The sequence below is a fragment of the Pelobates fuscus genome, chromosome 3 (genome assembly GCF_036172605.1).
Source record: "Pelobates fuscus isolate aPelFus1 chromosome 3, aPelFus1.pri, whole genome shotgun sequence".
Classification (NCBI taxonomy): Eukaryota; Metazoa; Chordata; class Amphibia; order Anura; family Pelobatidae; genus Pelobates; species Pelobates fuscus.
Window position 1 is genome coordinate 283,596,184 of NC_086319.1, and position 22,713 is coordinate 283,618,896.

The following is a 22,713-nucleotide window of genomic DNA, read 5'->3' on the forward strand; positions in this document are numbered from 1 at the left end:
TAACTAATTAATTATACAAATGATTAAGGCTGGTATTTTTTTCCAAGAAAGGTGGCAACCTTAACTACTCTTCACATACTAGTTCTTAAAGGAGCACTATAGGGTCAGGAACACAATCATGTATTTCTGACCCTATTATGTTAAAACCATCACCCTGGCCCCTTCTTGCCTCCCTAAATATAGTAAAATATTACTTGTATTCAAGTCTACAGCTCCTGGCTCTGCCTCTGAACTGACTGTCTGCTGACATCATCAGAAGTGGTGGTCTGAGCAAATTACAATACTTCCCCATAGGATTGGCTGAGACTGTCAACTAGGCAGACCAGGGGCAGAGCCAGCACAAGTCCAACATAGCCCTGGCCAATCAGCATCTCCTCATAAAGATAAATTGAATCAATGCATCTCTATGAGGAAAGTTCAGTGTCTGCATGCAAAGGGTGGAGACACTGAATGGCAGTGCTGCACACTAGGCAGTACTGCCCCAGGAAGAACCTCTAGCAGCCATTTAAGGAGCGGCCAAATGAGTTATTTTCTCTGAAAAGACAGTGTTTACTGCAAAAAGCCTGAATGGAATGGTTCTACTTACCAGAACAAATACAATAAGCTGTAGTTGTTCTGGTGACTATAGTGTCCCTTTAAGTTTGGAAGCTTAAGAGGGATGTATGGGAACAAACTTGTGTGGACTGGCTGACAATAAAATTAGTTCAGGTAATGCAGACGTTGGTCTCTCTAACACTGTGGCATGTCCCCTTTCTTTTACACTCACTGCATACACCTTTTCTCTGTCTCAGACTATATACCAGGAACTTCTGCCTGCTAGTAAGAAGGTAAGGAGACAAGTGGACCAGCGAGTGCTAGGGTAAAGTCCTTAGAAAGCATGGAGTGAGTGCATCATTAGACGCATTTATGTCAAGTTTAGGGTGCTGCCTGCATAGTATGCCGTTAGTTGGACAGCCTGCAGGATTGGCAGGCAGCCTGACATGCATTCATGCCAGGCTGACCTTCCAATTCTTTGGATAAACATGCCCCCTTTTTGGGCATGTTCACCCCCTTTTGGCAGGTCTGGTCACATGATTCATACCAGTGGCACACCCTTTTACCCCACCCTTTGACTTCCTGCTTCACTGGACACTGCTGTTAGTGGTTATGGATTTACTTGAAAGATGAAAGCATAAGTTAGAGAGAGATTAGCATAGAGTATGTGTTTTCTTATAGCTGCATCCTATGATTTTCCCTCCAGCACCATCTCCATCAGATACATGACGCTTGGGAGGTATGACTGTTTTAGTGTTTTTGGTCGATAAGATTCCGTAATTAGGCCCATCATAATTGTCAGCACCAGACCCACTGGGCTCTTAATCCGGCCCTGGTAGCAGTCAGTCAGTTTCGGGAGTCCCAAACCGAACAAATCCAAGACCAGTTCCCCTGGCTCATTTGTAGCATTTGTTCCCTGGATTCATGTGAACAATCCTACAGAACAGCACTTTCCTGGCTTGCCTGTGAAAAGAAGCAGGCGTTCGCGGTGTTGACCGGTGTTCGCAGATTCGAGTGTCCGATTTGGAGTTCCAGACACTCAACGACCAGGTCCCGCAGCCTCCATTTGTGCGACAAGATGGTCACCCTTTTCTCCAGCACGTGTTGTTCAGTTGCACGATCGATGGCCACACAGGGAGAGCACTAATTCCTGCGGTTTTCTTGAACCTAATGAGCCAGGGGGTGGTTGATGTTCAGTAGATTATTATCGAATGGGAAACAAAGTATGTATATTCTTCACACACATATAGACACGCATGCAGATACACAGACACACTTAATGACAAACATTTAGATACATGGAATAACATGCATACACATATAAACTGTGACACACATACAGATATATAGGGGCACACACTGACACACATGCAAACAGATACACATACAGACATACAGATACCCATACATACAAACAGATACACATACAGACCCACATGCAGACAGATACAGACAAAGATACACATACAGACACACATGCAGACAAAGAGATACACATACAAAGAGATACACATACACACACATATACATACATTCTCATACACACACACACATATACAGACATTCATACACACACAGATCACAGATACAGACATTTACACGCACACACATTCACACACACACACACAGATACAGTCATTCACACATTCACACACACACAGATACAAAAATTCTCTCACTCACACACACACACACACACACACACACACAGACAGACATTCACACATACACACATTCACACACACACACTGTTAAAAATTGTAGGCACCTCCCTGTTTCCTACCTTTAGGTCATCACTGGGACCCGGTCGCACTTTTAAAGCCGATGGGCCCCTTCAATGCGGCCCCATTGTTCCGTGCAGCCGGGGCCGCACCACAATCCCGGCGGGCACCCCAGTCTCAGGTGTTGGCAGGCAGCTGCGACCCCTGCGACCGCAGTAGTTCTGCCAGTGTCTGTATGTATGTCTGTATGTCAGTATGCATGTCTTTATGTCAGTATTTATGTATGTCTGCATGTATGTCTGTATGCCAGTCTGTGTGTCAGTATGCATGTATGTATGTCAGTATGTCTGTCTGTATGTATGTCTGTATGTCAGTATGCATGTCTATATGTCCGTATGTATGTATGTATGTCAGTATGCATGTATGTATGCATATATGAATGCATGTCAGTATGTCTGTATGAATGTATGTCAGTATGTCTGTATGTGTGTGTGTGTCTGTATGTCAGTATGTATGTATGTATGTGTGTGTGTCTGTATGTCTTTATGCATGTGTGTTTGTCTGTATGTATGTTAGTATGTGTCTGTGTGTCACTATGTATGTCTGTATATGTGTGTATGTCTCAGTATGTGTGTCAGTATGTATGCCTATATGTGTGTATGTCTGTTTCAGTATGCTGCCAGTGTTAACATGTATGTGTGTGTTAGTATGTTTGTATCTTTGTGTGTGTGTATCTGTGTCCTATTGTATCAGTGTGTGTATTCCTGTGGGCAGGATTTGGAGGCGGGTCATGTGGGCAGGTTTGGAGGCAGGCCACCAGGGGCCCAGACCCTGAGCTGTGTTAGGGGCCCCAAATTTCTGATGGCGGTCTTGTTAAAAGGTATACAGCAGGGTTAGGCAAGCATTTGCACTTTAGATGCTAAATACTAAATTTCCATTGATGATTTGCTAGCATTAAGACTTTAAAAGCATTATGCAAGATGAAGTCCACAACATCTGGGAAATGAAGTCCACAATAGAAGTGCACAATAGTTTTGACAATGGAAGAACAGGTGAAGTAGAACTAGAAAAACAAATTAAAATTATAAAAGGGGTACAATAGGTACTGCTGTAATAATATAACCTGCACCAGTGTTTGGATAAATAAAATAGTGCCTGGTTCTCTCTAGCTCATATAAACATGTTACAACATGATCCACTTCTCAAGCACTCAGAGGCAGAAGGAGAGAGGAAGATGAAAAATAATTAATGGTCTGTGCTGCCCAGGGCCGGACTGGGATAAAAATTCGGCCCGGGCATTTTTTTATCACAGCGGCCCACTAAGAAGGGGCGGGGCAGAGAGGGTGTGTTTTGTCGTCACTAACGACAAACACGCCCCTTTCTCAAAGTGCAGGCCAGGGCAGACCATGCGCAGAGCTCTGCTAAAGAGCTCTAGCATGAGAAAAAAGCCCTGTATTTGTTCTGCACAGTGCAAGCAAATTTAATAACATGCTTGCACTGTGTTTCCTTGCAACTTGTCTCTGGTGTCTCTATAAATGGATACCAGGAGACAAAAATGCCAGGAAAGCATATTGTGCTGTGTTTGGAGCCTGCTTGTGGGATTGTGTGTGTGTGTGTGTGTGTGTATAGAGTGAGCTGATTGTGGTGTGGTATTGTGTAATAAGGTCGGTTTTAGTCGTGTTGTGTTTGTGGTGTAATTTAATGCATATGTGGCTAGGGGCTGTAGAGAATGTGTGTATAGGGGATGTAGCAAGTGTGTGCATGCAGGCTATAGTGTGTGTGTGTGTGTGTATGTGATGTAGTGTTTGTAGAGAGTGTGTGTTTAGGGGTGTAGTATGTGTTTGCTTACAAGGAATCTAGTGTGTGTATAGGGGATCCAGAGTGTGTGTGTCAGGAATGTAGTGTGTGTGTGTGTGTGTGTGTGTGTGTGTATATATATATATATATATGTTTGGAAGTATTGTGTATGTGTGTGGTGCAGTGTGTTGGGGAGGTTCTGTGTGTATGTGAGGGGTGCAGTATGTGTGTATGATGGATGCTGTGTATGATGTGTGTGAGGGTGCTGTGTATGGGGGTGCTGTGTATGAGGGTGCTGTGTATGAGGGTGCTGTGTATGATGTGTGTGAGAGTGCTGTGTATGATGTGTGTGAGAGTGCTGTGTATGATATGTTTTGTGATAGTGCTGAGTGTGATGTGTGTGAGTCCTGAGTGTGATGTGTGTGAGAGTCCTGAGTGTGATAGTGCTGTGGATGATGTGTGTGAGTGCTGAGGGTGATGTGTGTGAGGGTGCTGTGTGTGAGAGTCCTGTGGATGATGTGTGAGAGTGCTGTGTGTGATGTGTTTTGTGATAGTGCTGAGTGTGAGAGTGCTGTGTGTGATGTGTTATGTGTGTGAGAGTGCTGTGTGTGAGAGTGCTGAGTGTGATAGTGCTGTGGATGATGTGCGTGAGAGTGCTGTGTATGATGTGTTTTGTGATAGTGCGCTGAGTGTGATGTGTGTGAGAGTGCTGTGTGTGAGAGTGCTGAGTGTGATAGTGCTGTGTGTGATAGTGCTGTGGATGATGTGTGTGAGAGTGCTGAGTGTGATGTGTGTGAGAGAGCTGAGTGTGATGTGTGTGAAAGTGCTGTGATGGGTGTGAGAGTGCTGTGTGTGATGGGAGTGAGAGTGATGTGTGTGATGGGAGTGAGAGTGCTGTGTGTGATGGGAGTGAGAGTGCTGGGTGTGATGGATGTGAGAGTGCTGGGTGTGATGGATGTGAGAGTGCTGGGTGTGATGGATGTGAGAGTGCTGGGTGTGATGGATGTGAGAGTGCTGGGTGTGATGGGAGTGAGAGTGCTGGGTGTGATGGGAGTGAGAGTGCTGGGTGTGATGGATGTGAGAGTGCTGGGTGTGATGGATGTGAGAGTGCTGGGTGTGATGGATGTGAGAGTGCTGGGTGTGCTGTGTGTGCATGTTAGAAGGCATTGAGTGTTGGGGGGGTAAAATAAAATAAAACAAGTAGGTATTATGTCCCCCCCCCTCCTCCCTTCTTACCTTTAGCCTGGGAGGTGGGGGGGACCGGCACGCTGGTGAGTGAGAGCCCGGCACGCTGGTGAGTGAGAGCCCGGCACGCTGGTATCTTCCCTGGTCGCCCAGTGGGTGAGTGAACTCTAGCCTGCGAGGCTAGAGTTCACTCTCGCGAGATCCGGTCGTTGCCATGGCAACGCGCCGGATCTCGCGAGAGGAACCCGGCGGAGCTGCAAGATAGAGCTCCGCCGGGTCCTCTCCCTCCCTCCCCAGCTGCAGGTCTATTAAAGTGGGCCGGTGAGGGAGATCATTGATCTCCTCACCGGCCCTTCATGGCACACAGCGGGCCGGCGCTCGGATAGTGCCGGCCCTGCATAGACCGGCAGGGGAGATCCTGGGACCTCCCCTGCCGGCCTCGGCCCATGGCCACCGCGGCCCACCGGGCATTTGCCCGGTGTGCCCGATGGCCAGTCCGGGCCTGGTGCTGCCTATAAAGGCAAACATCCCTTCCACCATTGCTTCTATTGTCTGCCATTTATAACTAGCTTATGCGGACAATTTCCCTTTTTAGATCATACGTGAACGAAAACTATGTGAAGGATTAAGGCCTCTAGACAGTGCTGTATTTAGCCCAGGGGGGTCCAAGAGCTGGCCGGCTGGCCACCTTGTGGACCCCCAGCAGGCGGCTGTGTTCACATCAGAGGTGGCGAGGTAGCTATGATCTTCCTACTCTGCTCCCTCACACGCCATTTGCTGATGCAGTGGGAGCCTGAATATGACATTATTCCAGCTCCCAACATCAATAGGCAGCCCCCGAGGCGCAAGGGAGCAGAGCAGGAAGATAACAGCTCCCTCGCCGCCTCTGATGCGAACAAAGCCACCCGCCTCACAGCAGCCCCACTGGACCCCAATGACACATCTACGCAAGCTCTCCCAAAGGTAGGGAGGCTTGGTGTAGAAATTTTTTATAATAATAATAATTTGTGAGTGTGTGAAAGAATGTGTATGTGTGTCTGTTAATGTATGTGTGTGTGTGTCTATGAGTGTATGTGTATGTATCTGTGAGTGTATGTGTGTCTGTCTATGAGTGTATGTGTGTTTGTGAGTTTATGTGAAAATGTAAGTAAGGCTAGGCAGGTTGTGGTGGTAGGGAACACTATCATTAGGAGAGTAGACATGGTAATCTGCCACTCTGATCTGCTCAGAGCAGGGCAAGCTCAGAACAGAGGAGGTATGTAATATTGATAAAGATTCACAAAAAGTACAAGTGACTCATGATAATATTAAATGTATGCTTACTAATGAAAGGAGCCTAAATAACAAAATGGGTAAACTTGAGGAAATATCATACACTAAACAATATGACATAATATGACAATATGACATAATAGGCATAACTGAAACATGGTGGGATGTGACACATGTCTGGACAGTTCACTTAAATAGGTACACACTATTTAGGAAGGATAGAAATAAAACCAGGAAAGGTGGTGGGGTATATTTGCATGTCAACTTTAAGTTAAAGCCAAATCTTAAGCAAGTGGAAAGTGATGAGGAAAATGTGGAAGATGTACGGGTAAATATCTGCTTGGGGCAAAAGAAGGGAAATATTGGTTGGGATGTGTTATAAACCACCTAATGTTAATATTGATGAGGAACAACAGCTGTTTGAGCAAATTGAGAATGCTGCAAATCTGGGTAACACTTTAATTATTGGAGAATTTAATTACCCGGACATAAATTGGGACAAAGGAACTACTAGTTCAGCAAAGGGAATTAGGTTTTTGAACTTGTTAAATGACACCTTCATGTCACAACTTGTACAAGCACCAACTAGAAAGGACGCTTCTCTGGACCTGGTTCTAACAAACAACGTTGATTTTTGACCAACATTCAAGTAGGTAAACACTTGGGAAATAGTGATCACAATATAGTGTCCTTTGAAATAACCTCAAAAAAACTAAATCACATAGGGTATATGTAACGGAGCTCCCTGTACCCCAGCTGGGTACCTCCGCCATGGACTGCTTCCTAGCTAGAACAAGGGAAAAACCTCAGCTAGTGCCGAATAGGGGACTAGCTCTATCTACTCCCAGGGAATGGATGACACTCAGTCCTGGAAGCTCTAATCCTTGCAAGGACTTTCCCCGCTGAATCCTCCATGCTGGAACAATCTGGAACAGTGATTAGCCCTCTCCCTTCCCAGTAACTAGAAGACACATAGTTCTGGGAGTCCAAACTGGAAAGCTTTTATCTGGCTAGATGGCCTGCTTTTATACATTTCAGAGTCACAGCAAACCCAATCAGGACAATCCCACAAACACACCCACAAAATGTCCCCAAAGTGCAGTGTCACCATGACCCAGTGATAAAATGTGAAAAACACATCAAAATACATATTTCCCACATAGGAATCACCACAGTCTATATATCCCCGGATAGCCTGGATCTGAGCACCCAATATATCCGAAAAGCACTCAGATCCCATGAACACAGCCGAAACATCACTGTAACGGAACTCCCCATACTCCGACCGAGTACCTTCCGTTGATGGACACTTCCTAGCTTGCGCCGAGGACCACAAGCACCGCACTGGACACCACAACCACCGCAGACTCCACAACCGCCGTAGCTTAACTGCAGTCTCGCCGTCTTCTATCCACCCTGGATCAGCTTCTGTCCTCCAGGACTGTGTGGGGAAGACCTCTCCTCCAGGAGAGCGTATCAGGAGCAAGCTCTTAAAAGAGCTAAGTGATTAAAGCTCAAGACAGTATGCAGAGCACAGCAATCCCCAGTGTGAGTATAGCTGTGCCCTCCAATCACGAGACAAGACTACGTGTTGACGGTCAAGAAGATCTGTGTTTAATAAGCACCAAAGGGCCTTCTTTTATGGAGGTCTTACACATACAGGGCCGTCCACAGGGTTTTCAGAACAACCAATGAAAACATTACAACACATACAATAAAGTAAACCACTCCCAGCAGAAATCCTCCCCTCTGCCTGTGATACAATTATCTCAACACAATAGACCAACTTAATTATAATAGGCCGAAAATATACAGTTTTTACACAATTCTTATAACTTCAAAAGTATGCATGCAATATTAATAAAAGTTACATATTTGAAATCAGCGTCCTTTAAATATAAATATACTAAAAAATCATAAAAATCCGTCCAGTAGATCAAAAGTTAGCTGGAAGTCCTTTATGGCCGTCCGCAAGCACATTTACATGCCCAAAACAGTTCCATGGATTTGGGCTGTGTGGTCGGTCTATTTTACACTGAAATAAATGACTAAGTCCCATTCGAACGAGTGTTCGAATCTTCGAACGGGACTTAGTCCCCAGCCGCAGAGACCGGTTGTCTCCTTTCCCTGAAGGATATACTGTTGTTGGGGCGCAGGGACAGAATACTTCGCCATCTCTGCCCGCCATTCTGCTTCCTTCTGCATCTCCTCGGCCACGACTCTCCTCAATTTTTGTATATGTTGCTTCGTTGGGTTGGGTCCATAGAGAGCCAACAGCTCCTTCAGTAAAGTGTCAAACTGTATGTGACTGTACCAATACTCCAGGCTTGGTTGGTGTTCCCAGGATGCTGCTCCTCGCACAGCCTGTCCAGATCCCCAGCTACCATCGACGGAGTACCAGGAGGAGGGGGTAAGTGATGTCTCTCCTCCCCAGCCAAATCCCCACCAGGCTACCCCAGCAGAAGCACTGGCATCGGGGCAGAGCGCAGCTGGCCTCTGCCCCCCAAGTCCCCACAGCGTGTTGCCCCATTACCCCAGAGGAATACCCAGGTGCAGGAACTGTTTGTTGTGGGTGGGCTGCTCTTGTAACTGTTTATTGTGGGTGGGTTACTCTGGCACTTGCTTATTGTGGGTGGGTGGATCGACTAATGTAGGCACTGACCGACAGAAGGTCAGGTGCCTGGTTAGTCTTCCCCCCAAAGGGGAGATATGTGACAAACTGCCATTTGCCACTGGGCATTGGAGAGGACTGATTGCCAGCCTCCTGCCATGTGACTCTGGCCCCTGGGATGTATTGCCCTTTAAGGAACTGATTTGGGCATAATGGATTTTTATTATGCTGTTTCTGGCCCTTTAATTACTTTGGAGCAGTGTTGCAACTTTAAAATGGCACTTCGAATACAGCCGAAGTAGTCAAAGTGGCCGCCATTCGACAAACGAACACATGGCAGCGGCCATTTTAACTAATTCGAACGCGGCCAGCGGTGTGTGCAGCGAAACCTATGGAACTTTTTCGGCTATGCAATTGCACGAACACCGCTGACCCGTTCCCTCTTCTCCACTTCGACACTGCGGCTGGAGACTAAGTCCCGTTCGAAGATTTGAACGCTCGTTCGAATGGGACTTAGTCATTTTTTCAGTGTAAAATAAACCGACCGCACAGCCCAAATCCATGGAACTGTTTTGGGCATGAAAATGTGCTAGGGTCGGTCATAAAGGACTTCCAGCTAACTTTTGATACTGTCATGGCCCCTGGCTCGCGGCCGCACATGGTCTTACCCGTCCGGTGCGACCACACTGAGGAAAGACCTGTGCAGCAGCGAGCTGGTAGCCGAACTGTTGGGCGTTCATCCCCTTCACATGTGGATCCAAAATGGCGCAGACCTCGAGGTCGCTCCCATTTGTAGCCCCGCCTCCAAAAATTACACGACCGTGCATGTGACGTCACAATGTCAATGCACACGCACATTCTGGGGTCAGAGGCCAAGCTCTGACCAATCACAGCCCAAGGAGGGGTAATAGAAATCCAGAATACCTAAGCTCATTGCCCTGTCGTAGTTTCAGTTCCTGGTATCCAAGAGTGCATTTTCCTGATCTTCTTATTGATATTCCTGGTTATTCACAAACAAGACTTTACATAGGACACGAGGTCATGCGTTTAGACTGGATGAAAGAAGATTTAGTCAAAGGCAAGGGAAAGGGTTTTTTACCGTAAGAACAATAAGGATGTGGAATTCTCTGCGTAAATAAGTGGTTTTATCAGAGTCCGTACAGATATTTAAACAGCAATTATTATTTTTTTATGTTATCTTGTTTTTATTTAAATTTTTATATTGATTTCATCGGTCATTGAAGATATGACCCAAAAAAAACAATCAAATACATAGGATACAGAAAAGAAAAACAAGGGTAGGGGGGGGGGGGGGAACAGACCGTAACATTTTTGCCAATTGAATATAGATTTATAAACAATATCATCACATGCAGTATCATTTATCTCTCTTACGTATATTGCAAACCATTATCTTGTCTTGTTTACAAGTGGGGAGGGAAAAAAAATTGATTAAAACGATTTCTTTCTTTCCTTTCTCTTTTCCTTTTCATATTTTTTTTTTTTTTTTTTTTAAGGGCTATGTAGCAATATTCATCATTGGCACATACTGATCTCTTATTTCCAACCACTGATGCCATCTTCGTTTGTATAGATCCTCTCTACCCTTAACTCGTCTTGCCATTTTTTCATAGAGGCTAAAAGAATCAAATCTGTTCAAGACCTCTGATATTGTTGGTGTTTGTGTTTGTTTCCATTTATAAGCAATGGTAATTTTTGTTGCCGTTAAGCAATGAATAATCATATATATTGCTTCTTCCTTGAGTTGTCTAGGAAATATATGGAGTAAAAAACATTCTGGTCTGAATGGAATAGTAACCTTCAATGCTAACCTAAAAAAAAAATTCTATATCCTCCCATAGTTTAGTAATGCTCGGGCAAAGCCAAAAAATATGAAGTATAGACCCCTCGTGTTTTAAACAACGCCAGCATAAATTGCTCGTCCCTGGAAAAGTATGTGCTAATTTGGCTGGCACCCAGTACCATTGCATAATACTTTTGCAGTAAGTTTCCCAGTGATTAAGACTTCAGGAAACATTTAAACAGCAATTAGATGCATACTTGCAAAAACAATATTCAAGGATGTAATTTTTCAATGTAGGGTAAATGCTTCATGATCCAAGAGTTAATCTGACTGCCATTCTGGGGTCAAGAGGGAATTTTTTTCAAGTTTGTTGTAAAATTGGAAGTGCTTCAAACTGTTTCTTTTTGCCTTCTTTTGGATAAACAGCATCAACAGTATCTGTCAGTGACGTCTGTGTGTTTGTCATTGAGTGTTTGCGTGTGACTTTTAGTGTGTGTCTGTCAGTGTGTATGTCAGTGAGTATATGTTTATCTGAGAGTGTGTTCGTGTCAGTGTGTGTCTATCAGTGAACATGTGTGTTGGTTAAACAGTGTGTGAACCAAGAAGTGCGTGTATGGGTCAGTGAGAGTGTGTGTGCTTAAAAGTATTAGGTACAAAGAGGTGGAGTTTTAAGAGGAAAAGGTGGAGCCTAAAGAGGTAGGAGTGGGTCTTAATCAAGAAGAGCTGCAGCCTTGACAGGAAGGGGTGGGGTAGCTTTAGATTAGGGGGTTGCCTCGGTTTACTCATATCTAGGGCAGCAAAAAAAAACAAAATACAGAGCATGGCAGTCGGATCCCATCCCCCGACCCAACAGTTTATGTAATCCAACCTGTTTTGCCTCTACGCTATTTGTATTCCTTTACAGATCATGCCAAGGTCCTCACTTTTTTTGTGAGATTTGCCTCTTTTTTCCCTGAAACATTAACTACTAAGCAGTATGTGCAAATTCAGTTGCATGCCCATAATCCTATGTACATTCCCACCAAATGTTCACCATTTATTATGTAACTGTCTCTTTGAAAGTCAATCAACTTCTTGGTTTGCTTTAATCAAACATTAATCTCCCTTCAGGTCAAATGTGCTACCATCAACTCCTCCACACGGGTAGCCTTGACCTGATTAGATAGCAAGAAATGGGGGGTAGTGCCTGAAGGACAGATGCTAGAAAATCTTGTTGGTTCTTCTTATAATAGAAATCAGTTATCATAAAACTTGATATTTACCAGCTCAATATTACGTAATTAGATATATAATCCAACCTTCTGCAATGAGGTACTCTAAAATTTCATGGATACACAGTCTGTCGGCAGTAAAAATGAATATAATACCCTAAGTGTTGTTTATACTGCACACTGGCTTTTTCCCCATATAGCCTAATGCCATATTTCTCCAGTCCTGTTATTTGTGTCAGCTTGAAGGAAACTTTGTTCTACCCGTGAATCCTGTGTTACGAGCATATCCAATATCTCTCATTACCCGTACACCAGTATTTACCACTGTCTCTCCTGGATGCAGGGCCGGCGCGTCCATAAGGCGGCACAGGCGGCCGCCTTAGGGCGCACCGTCTCTGGGGGCGCAAAATTCCAGTGACCGGCAGGAGGGAAGTGCTCCCTCCTGCCTGGTCACCTCCTGGATCCCCGGAGCGGCGCTGAAGTTCATTAGGATGCGGCGAGGGAGCTCTCTGATCTCTCTGACCGGCTCCCTCGCGCGCCTTTTGCTGATGCCGCGGGAGCCGGAATATGACGTCATATTCCGGCTCCCGCGGCATCAGAAAACAGCCTGCGAGGGAGCCGGTCAGAGAGATCAGAGAGCTCCCTCGCCGCCTCCTAATGAACTTCAGCCGCACGCCTCCCAGCAGCCCCACTGGATCACCAATGAAAGACCCACGCCAGCACTCCAGGTAGGGAGGCTGGGTGGGGAATTTAAATTTAATTTAGATAATTAATTACTGTGTGTGTATGTGTGTGTGCATGTGAGTGTGTATGTCAGTGTGTGTTTGTGTGTGTGTCTGTCAGTGTGTGTGTGTTCGAGTATGTGTCTGTGAGTTTGTGTGTGTCTGTCAGTGTGTGTGTGTGTCTGTCAGTGTGTGTGTGTGTCTGTCAGTGAGTGTGTGTGTCTGTCAGTGAGTGAGTGTGTGTGTGTGTGTGTCTGTCTGTGTGTGTGTGTGTCTGTCAGTGTGTGTGTGCACGTGAGTTTGTGTGTCTGTCAGTGTGTGTGTGTTCGAGTATGTGTCTGTGAGTTTGTGTGTGTGTGTGAGAGTATGTATTTTTCTGTAAGCCTGTCTGTATGTATGTATCTGTATGACGGTATGCCTCTGTATGTATGTATGTGTCTGTATGTCTTGTACGTATGTTTCTGTATGTCTCTGTATGCATGTATGTAACTGGATGTATGTTTGTCTCTGAATGTCTGTATACATGTCTCTGTATGCATGTATGTAACTGTATGCCTTTATGTCTCTGTATGTACGTATGTGTGTGTCTCTGTATGCCTGTATGTCTTTGTATGCATGTTTCTGTATGTATGTATGTGTCTGTATGACGGTATGCCTCTGTATGTGTCTGTATGACGGTATGCCTCTGTATGTATGTATGAGTCTGCATGCCTGTATGTCTCTGTATGTATGTTTCTTTATGCCTGTATGTCTGTATGTATGTGCCTGAATGTCTTTGTATGTATGTTTCTGTATGCCTGTCTGTATGTATGTGTCTGTATGACGGTATGCCTCTGTATGCATGTATGTCTTTATATGCCTGCATGTCTCTGTATGCATGTATATCTCTGCTTGTATGTCTCTGACTGTATGTGTCTGTATGACTCTGTATGATTATTTCTGTCTTTGTATGACAGTGTACCTGTATGACTTTGACTGTGTGACTGAAAAATGATGCCTGTGTGCCTGTGGCTTGGGAGGAAAGACACACAGGTGAAGATGCTTTTTTTTTTTTTTAATGAGGGTTGGGGGCGCCAAAATGCATCTTCGCCTGTGTCACTAAAAATCCTAGCACCGGCCCTGCCTGGATGTCCAAGATCTATGCAGGAATTGTACTACATAACCTTCATTTAATCTTACGTGTTTATAGCCACAGTTACTATGTGAATAATTTAAACTGTGGTTCCCAGATTTCTATATCTAACAGCTTTGATGGTTGGTTATTGATCACTGAAGCTCAGCCAGCAATTTGGTTTGCCATCACCCCTATTGCTGCCAAATATTATCCATCACTGCCTCAATGAAAGTTTACAAAGTCAATGGAAGGTTTGTATAAGGCAATCCACACTTAATGAAGAAGCAGATGCTGCACTCCAGTGGAGAAATTTAGTAATGCATTTCCAGAACTTTACATGTAAAGGTACATTTTTAGCTGGTGGTATACTCTGGTTTAATGCTAACATACAGAATCTTGCACACATAACCCGGGCCGTCTTTAATATTGACCAGACCCTGGGCAACCAGCTGCTTGGGTCCCTTGGACCCTGCCACACATACTAACACACATACACAGAGACATGAACTGACTGACATACTGACACACACACACACACACATAAACACATACTGACACACACGCAGACACATACACTGACACACATTCTGACACAGAAACACATTGACAGACATACTGACACATATACACAGAGACATACACTGACAGACATGACACAGACAGACACATACACTAGCAAACATACTGACATACACATACACTGACAGACATACTGACACACACACACAAACACATACTGACAGACATACTGACACACGCAGACACATACACTGACAGACATACTGACACAGACACACATTGACAGACCTTTCCTACCTTGGATGGTGTTTTCCCCCGGAGTCCATTCTGGAGGCTGAAACTGTTGGGAGTAAGAGTCTGCTTCTCCCGGCCCAGCCCCTCTCCTCCCTGCCTCCTCCATCTCCTGCGTGTCTCCTTTCCTCTGTGGGAGAAAGTGACTCACGGCTCTCATTTCTTTCCAGCGCTTAGTGGATGGGCCACCTGGTGAACCTCCTTCGTGTGCGGGCCGCCGATTGTGGGGTCAAAAATAGTTGAGGGCAGCGGGGCCCATGGGGAGCTGCTTTGGGCCCACTAAAAGTAACTGGGCCCTTGACAGCTGCCCCATTTGCTCTGTGTTAAAGACAAACCTGCACACACATGGCAATATTCTTCTGCACATACACAATTAGCGAGACCTTCATAAATGCACACAAGACACCCACATGCATGCATACAAGCACTCACAAAACACTCAGATGCTCACATACACAGATGATTTAGACTTTAAAAAACAGACTTTTCTAAAATTAGAATATGTGTAAAGGAGTCATTATCAAATTGGAGCAATTTAAATGGAGTGCAAGAGAAATGGGATTATTTAAAAGTTGCACTGCTGAAGGCAACAAAAAATTCAAGAAACCACTATGGTACTTCGCAGATGTGGCCAAAATAGTAAAAAAAATAAAAAGTTAGCGTTTAGTAATTATAAAAAAAAACAGAGTAATGAAGACAGAATGCTCTATAAGTGTCAGGACCCCGCGTGCGGCTGCAAGGGGAGGCTGCAGTCCGCTCGCGGCACTCACCCTCCAGCCGTCCGCGGTCCCCTTCTCCACGTGGTCTCGGCGAGCAGCATCCCTCCAGCCTCGGGTGCCGCCCGCGTCTTCCTCCACGCCCCCCAGCGGCAGCATGCATGACGCTGCACGCTGGAAGACTGCCCAAGATATGTCACGCCGGGGTCAGTCACCTGACCCGGCATTAAAGGCACAGTGCCTCAATCACAGTGGGAGGTTTAGATATCTCCCACGTGTGATTGTTAATTCTGATTGGAAATTATCCAATCAGAATTAACCTGATGGTTTAAATACTTACCTTTCCTGTTCCTCCCTGCCCTGTTGTGGTCTTTGCTTTATAGTATTGATTCTGAACGTGTGATTTCTGGTTACGTACTCTCTGGCTTGTTATACTGACTTTGTGACTTTCTCCTTTCCTTTGACCTCGGCTTGTTTCTCGTTATTCTGTTTTCTGGTTCCCCTTACTCGGCTTGTCTCCTGACTATTCTGTGTGTGCTTAGCCCGGCCACTCTAAGGACCGGTACTGCACACTTTCTGTGTGTGTGTCTGTGTGTGTGTTAGCGTGTTGGGTTCCCCGAATCGTGACATTACAACAGGGCCATAATGGAACCTGCTGACATACCCCAGCTTTTAGTTAATCAGGAGGCTAGAATGGATGGCTTGGACCACCGTATGGTTCAGTTTGCTCAAGCCTTACAGACCATACTGGCTCGTACTGCACACTTGCAGCCTGCCGTCCAGGAGGTGGCTGCTGCTGTGCCCGAACCCATTGCCACTCCAGTACCCGTTTCTGCTCATGTAGTCCATATGACACCGCCACAGCGCTATAGTGGTGACCCAGCTTTGTGTCGTGGTTTCCTCAATCAAATTGACATCCATTTGGTAATGAATCCACGTTCCTATCCCACTGACAGAACTAAAATTGCCTTTTTGATAAACCACTTGTCTGGGAGAGCTTTAGCATGGGCCAACCCCATGTGGGAGAATACGTCTCCTATGTCCTTCGCAGATTTTCTGACAGCTTTCAAACGCACGTTTGATCAACCCGGTAGGGTTGCTTCTGCTGGCAAAGCTCTGCTTAGGGTCCGACAGGTTAACAGATCTGTAGCGGATTACACTATCGAATTCCGCACTCTAGCAGCTGAGGTGGTATGGAATAATGATGCCCTCGTTACAGCCTTTCAGGAGGGTTTGGCCGCTTACATCCTGGACGAAATAGCGTCCAGGGAATTGCCTGTCCTTCTGGACGATCTTATAGAGTATATCATCCGTATTGATAATCGTATTAGAGAGAGACGCAGTCAGAGGCGTATGTATACACAGATGTTACCTGCTTTACCCAGTACTGCGTTACTGGCATTACCCCCTTCTAGCCAACCTCCCCCTGAAACCTTGCAATTGGGTGTTACTGGGTTAACTGAGGTAGAAAAATCATACCGAAGAAGGGAAGGGTTATGCCTTTACTGTGGGAAAAGGGGACATCTTCTAAGAACCTGCCCTGAATTGCGGGGAAAACTGCAGCACCCAAGGCCTATAGAGGGGTCGGCCTCGGGTGTTATGTCGTTTACCCCTCACGTCCCCATTACTAGACCGTTTATTACGGTCACCCTTTTTGTTGGAAATTTTGCCGTGATTACCAAAGCCTTGATAGATTCAGGGGCTGCTGACAATCTTATGGATGAGAGTTTTGCTAAAACCACATTGTTGACTCTGATCCAAAAGGTTACTCCCTTGGCCGTGGAGGCCATAGACGGTAGACCATTGGAGAAACCTCTGGTGACCCATGAGACCCAAGAACTGGTTATGTCTGTGGGTGCCTTGCACAAGGAAAGATTGTCCTTTCAAGTAATCAACTCCCCTACCGCCTCTATCGTTTTGGGCTTCCCCTGGTTGGTTAAACACAATCCGATGATTGATTGGGGTTGTTTGGAGATTCTCTCCTGGGGGAAATCTTGTCAAAGGGAATGTATGACTCGTGTTTGTCCTGTTGGCTTGCTTAATGTACCCACAGCCAAACCACTTTCTGTTTATGTTCCTCCTGTGTATGCAGACCTAGCTAAGGTGTTTGAAAAAAGGGAGGCAGATAAACTACCCCCGCATCGTGAATATGATTGTGCCATAAACCTCTTACCTGGTACTATGCCGCCTAGGGGTAAGGTATACCCTCTTTCTGAAAAAGAGAACCAGGTAATGGAGGAGTACATACAGGAAGCCTTAAGTAAAGGCTTTATCAGAAGGTCCTCCTCTCCTGCTGGGGCTGGTTTCTTTTTCGTTGCCAAAAAGGAGGGTGACCTACGGCCTTGTATAGACTACAGGGGCCTGAACAATATAACGATTAAAAACGCCTACCCTATTCCCCTCATCACGGAGTTGTTTGACCGGGTCAAAGGTTCTAAATACTTCACTAAATTAGACCTCAGGGGGGCTTATAACCTTGTTCGTATAAAGGAGAATGATGAGTGGAAAACAGCATTCAATACACGTAGCGGACATTATGAGTATCTAGTCATGCATTTTGGACTGTGTAATGCTCCCGCTGTGTTTCAGGACCTCATAAACGATGTCCTCAGGGATCTATTGCATGTCTGTGCCGTGGTGTACCTTGACGACATCCTTGTATATTCCCCTGATTTACAGACACATCATAATCATGTTAGGATGGTGCTTAAAAGGTTATTACAGAACGGACTTTATTGTAAATTAGAAAAATGTTTGTTCGATCAGACCTCGGTGCAATTTCTAGGATATATTATTTCCGAACAGGGTTTCAGTATGGATCCTGCTAAATTAGAAGCCATACTATCCTGGCCGCTTCCCCAAGGTCTTAAGGCTATCCAGCGTTTTATCGGATTTGCCAACTATTACAGGAAATTTATAAGAAACTTTTCACCACTTATCTCCCCTATAACGAAGCTGACTAAGAAAGGTCTACACCCTAGGGTTTGGACTCCTGAAGCCCTTAAGGCCTTCAACACTCTCAAGAAGGCATTTGCCTCTGCTCCAGTACTACGCCACCCTGATCCTTCTCTTCCCTTTGTTATGGAAGTGGACGCTTCTGAATCAGGTGTGGGAGCAGTACTGTCACAGAGGTCATCGTATGACGAACCCCTCCATCCCTGTTGCTACTTTTCAAAAAGGTTATCTGATCCGGAAAAGAATTACGATGTTGGGAACAGGGAACTATTAGCTATTGTGTTAGCTTTTAAGGAATGGAGGTACTTATTGGAGGGTTCTAAACACAAAATCATGGTTATAACAGATCATAAGAACCTCTCCTATATAGCTGATGCTAGAAGGTTGTCCGCCCGGCAGGCTAGATGGTCTCTATTTCTTTCACGCTTCCAATACGTTATTACCTATAGACCTGGTTGCCGTAATGCCAAAGCTGACGCTATCTCTCGTCAGTATGAACCTCTAGAATCTGTTAACCCGACCCCTGAACCTATTGTACCTGCGTCTCAGATAATAGCTGCTACCCGTTTGGTTGTTTCGTCTCTTGTTCTTGATAATATTAAGACATACCAAACTCAAGCACCCCCTGAGACGCCTGTTGGCAGACTATACGTTAAAGTGAATGACAGAAAGAAGTTGTTAACTTTATTTCACACCGCCAAAACTGCTGGTCATCCGGGGGTTACCAAGACTTATAAGGGCCTCCTTCAACAGTTCTGGTGGCCTTCACTCAAGCGAGACGTAGTGGATTTTGTGCAGGCTTGTCGGGTCTGTACGCAGTGTAAGTCCCCTAATGTGAGACCCCAGGGTCTCCTGATGCCTCTATCGGTACCCAAGAAACCATGGACCCACTTATCCATGGATTTTATTGTAGACCTTCCTCCTTCCGATGGTCAGACGGTGATATTAACCGTGACGGATAGGTTCTCTAAAATGGCGCACTTTATTCCGCTTAGGAAACTGCTTTCTGCGATTCAACTTGCTCAGGTGTTTGCCAAGGAAGTGTTCCGCTTGCATGGGGTACCTCAAGATATAGTATCTGACAGGGGTCCTCAATTTGTCTCTCGGTTTTGGAGGGGTTTTTGTGCTGAGATGGGGGTCTCCTTGTCGTTTACTTCCTCCTATCACCCGCAATCTAATGGTGCAGCCGAACGTGCTAATTAGTCTGTGGAATTGTATTTGCGCTGCTTCACTAATGCGCACCAGGATGACTGGTCTCGCCTCCTTCCGTGGGCTGAATTTGCCAGGAATACGGTGTCTCATTCGTCTACTGGCTTAAGTCCTTTTGAGGTTGCTTATGGGTTTCGGCCTTCCGTCCTTCCCGGTGCGTTCTCCGACAAGGGAATGCCCGCTTTGGACCAGCACCTCGCCTCTTTGCGGAAGATGTGGGATCAGGTCCATGTTGCGCTGTCCCGTTCAGCGGCTGCTCAGAAGAAGTTTGCTGATCGCCATAGGGGTGCGGCCCCTTCCTATGTTCCGGGTGATAGGGTATGGTTGTCCTCCAGGAACCTCCGCCTCAAGGTTCCCTCGATGAAGTTCGCTCCCAGGTTCCTTGGTCCCTACAAGGTGTTACGTAGGGTTAACCCCGTTTCCTACTCCCTGGACTTGCCTTCTTCCATGCGCATTCCGAACACGTTTCACGTTTCGCTTTTGAAGCCCTTGCTTTGCAACCGGTTCTCTCGTCCCCTCGGGCGGCCTGTTTCCCCTCGCGCTGTCCCCAGTGATGTGTACGAAGTGGCTGCCCTTCTCGACTCTCGTGTTTCTAGGGGTCGGCTGCAATATCTGGTGGATTGGAAGGGGTACGGCCCTGAGGACCGATCTTGGGTTTCGTGCTCTGATCTGCACGCTCCCTCTTTGGTCCGCTCCTTTCATGCCCGGTTTCCTTTGCAGCCTTCTGCTTCCCGCCCTCTGGGCGGTCTTCGAGGGGGGGGTAATGTCAGGACCCCGCGGGCAGCTGCAAGGGGAGGCTGCAGTCCGCTCGCGGCACTCACCCTCCAGCCGTCCGCGGTCCCCTTCTCCACGTGGTCTCGGCGAGCGGCATCCCTCCAGCCTCGGATGCCGCCCGCGTCTTCCTCCACGCCCCCCAGCGGCAGCATGCATGACGCTGCACGCTGGAAGACTGCCCAAGATATGTCACGCCGGGGTCAGTCACCTGACCCGGCATTAAAGGCACAGTGCCTCAATCACAGTGGGAGGTTTAGATATCTCCCACGTGTGATTGTTAATTCTGATTGGAAATTATCCAATCAGAATTAACCTGATGGTTTAAATACTTACCTTTCCTGTTCCTCCCTGCCCTGTTGTGGTCTTTGCTTTATAGTATTGATTCTGAACGTGTGATTTCTGGTTACGTACTCTCTGGCTTGTTATACTGACTTTGTGACTTTCTCCTTCCCTTTGACCTCGGCTTGTTTCTCGTTATTCTGTTTTCTGGTTCCCCTTACTTGGCTTGTCTCCTGACTATTCTGTGTGTGCTTAGCCCGGCCACTCTAAGGACCGGTACTGCACACTTTCTGTGTGTGTGTCTGTGTGTGTGTTAGCGTGTTGGGTTCCCCGAATCGTGACAATAAGATTAGGTAGAAAGAGGCAAAGCAAGTTATAAGAGCTTCCAAATCACACACAGAAGAGAAAATAGCACAGTCAGTAAAAAAAAGGGGACAAAACATTTTTTTAGATACATAAATGAGAAAAGGAAAGTAAAACAAGGATTAGTTAGATTAAAAACAAAAGAAGGAAGGTATGTAGAAGAGGATAAAGGTCTAGCTGACTGCCTCAATTAATATTTTTGTTCAGTATTTACAGATGAAATGAAGGAAAGGGACCTCAGTTAGGAAAAAGGACAAATTAGTCATTTATTACATGTGAGTTTACAGAGGAAGAGGTTTTATTTCAACTGTCAAAAGTAAAGACAAATAAGTCAATGGGGCCGGATGGAATACACCCAAAGTTATTAAAAGAGCTTAGTGGTGTACTAGCAAAACCATTACCAGATGTATTTAACCAATCATTGTTAACAGGAGTAGTACCAGAAGATTGGAAGTTAGCGAATGTTGTGCCCATTAATAAGAAAGGTAGTAGAGAGGAGTAGGGCAACTATAGGCCAGTAAGCCTTACTTCAGTAGTGGGGAAAGTAATGGAAACCATGTTAAAGGATAGGATTGTTGAACATCTGAAAACACATGGATTTCAAGATCAGAGACAACATAGGTTTACTTCAGGGAGATCATGCCAAACTAATCTTATTGATTTTTTTGATTGGGTAACTAAAATAATAGATCAGGGTGGTGCAGTAGACATTGCTTACCTAGATTTCAGTAAGGCTTTGGACACTGTTGCACATAGAAGGCTTATCAATAAACTGCAATATTGTTGAATGGGTAAGGCAGTGGCTTAGTGACAGGCAGCAGAGGGTTGTAGTCAATGGAGTATATTCGAAGCTTGGGCTTGTCACCAGTTGATTACCTCAGGGATCTGTACTTGGACCCATTCTCTTTAATATTTTTATTAGTGATATTGCAGAAGGACTTGATGGTAAGGTATGTCTTTTTGCTGATGATACTTAGATATGTAACAGGGTTGATGTTCCAGGAGGGATAAGCCAAATGGCAAATGATTTAGGTAAACTAGAAAAATGGTCAGAGTTGTGGCAACTGACATTTAATGTGGATAAGTGCAAGATAATGCATCTTGGACGGAAAAACCCAAGGGCAGAGTACAGAATATTTAATAGAGTCCTAACCTCAACATCTGAGGAAAGGGATTTAGGGGTGATTATTTCTGATGACTTAAAGGTAGGCAGACAATGTAATAGAGCAGCAGGAAATGCTAGCAGAATGCTTGTTTGTATAGGGAGAGGTATTAGCAGTAGAAAGAGGGAAGTGCTCATGCCATTGTAAAGAACACTGGTGAGACCTCACTTGGAGTATTGTATGCAGTACTGGAGACCGTATCTTCAGAAGGATATTGATACTTTAGAGAGAGTTCCGAGAAGGGCTACTAAACTGGTTCATGGATTGCATGATAAAACTTACCAGAAAAGGTTAAAGGATCTTAACATGTATAGCTTGGAGAAAAGACGAGACAGGGGGAATATGATAGAAACATTTAAATACATAAAGGGAATCAACACAATTAAGGAGGAGACCATATTTAAAAGAAGAAAAACTACCAGAACAAGAGGACATAGTCTTAAATTAGAGGGGCAAAGGTTTAAAAATAATAT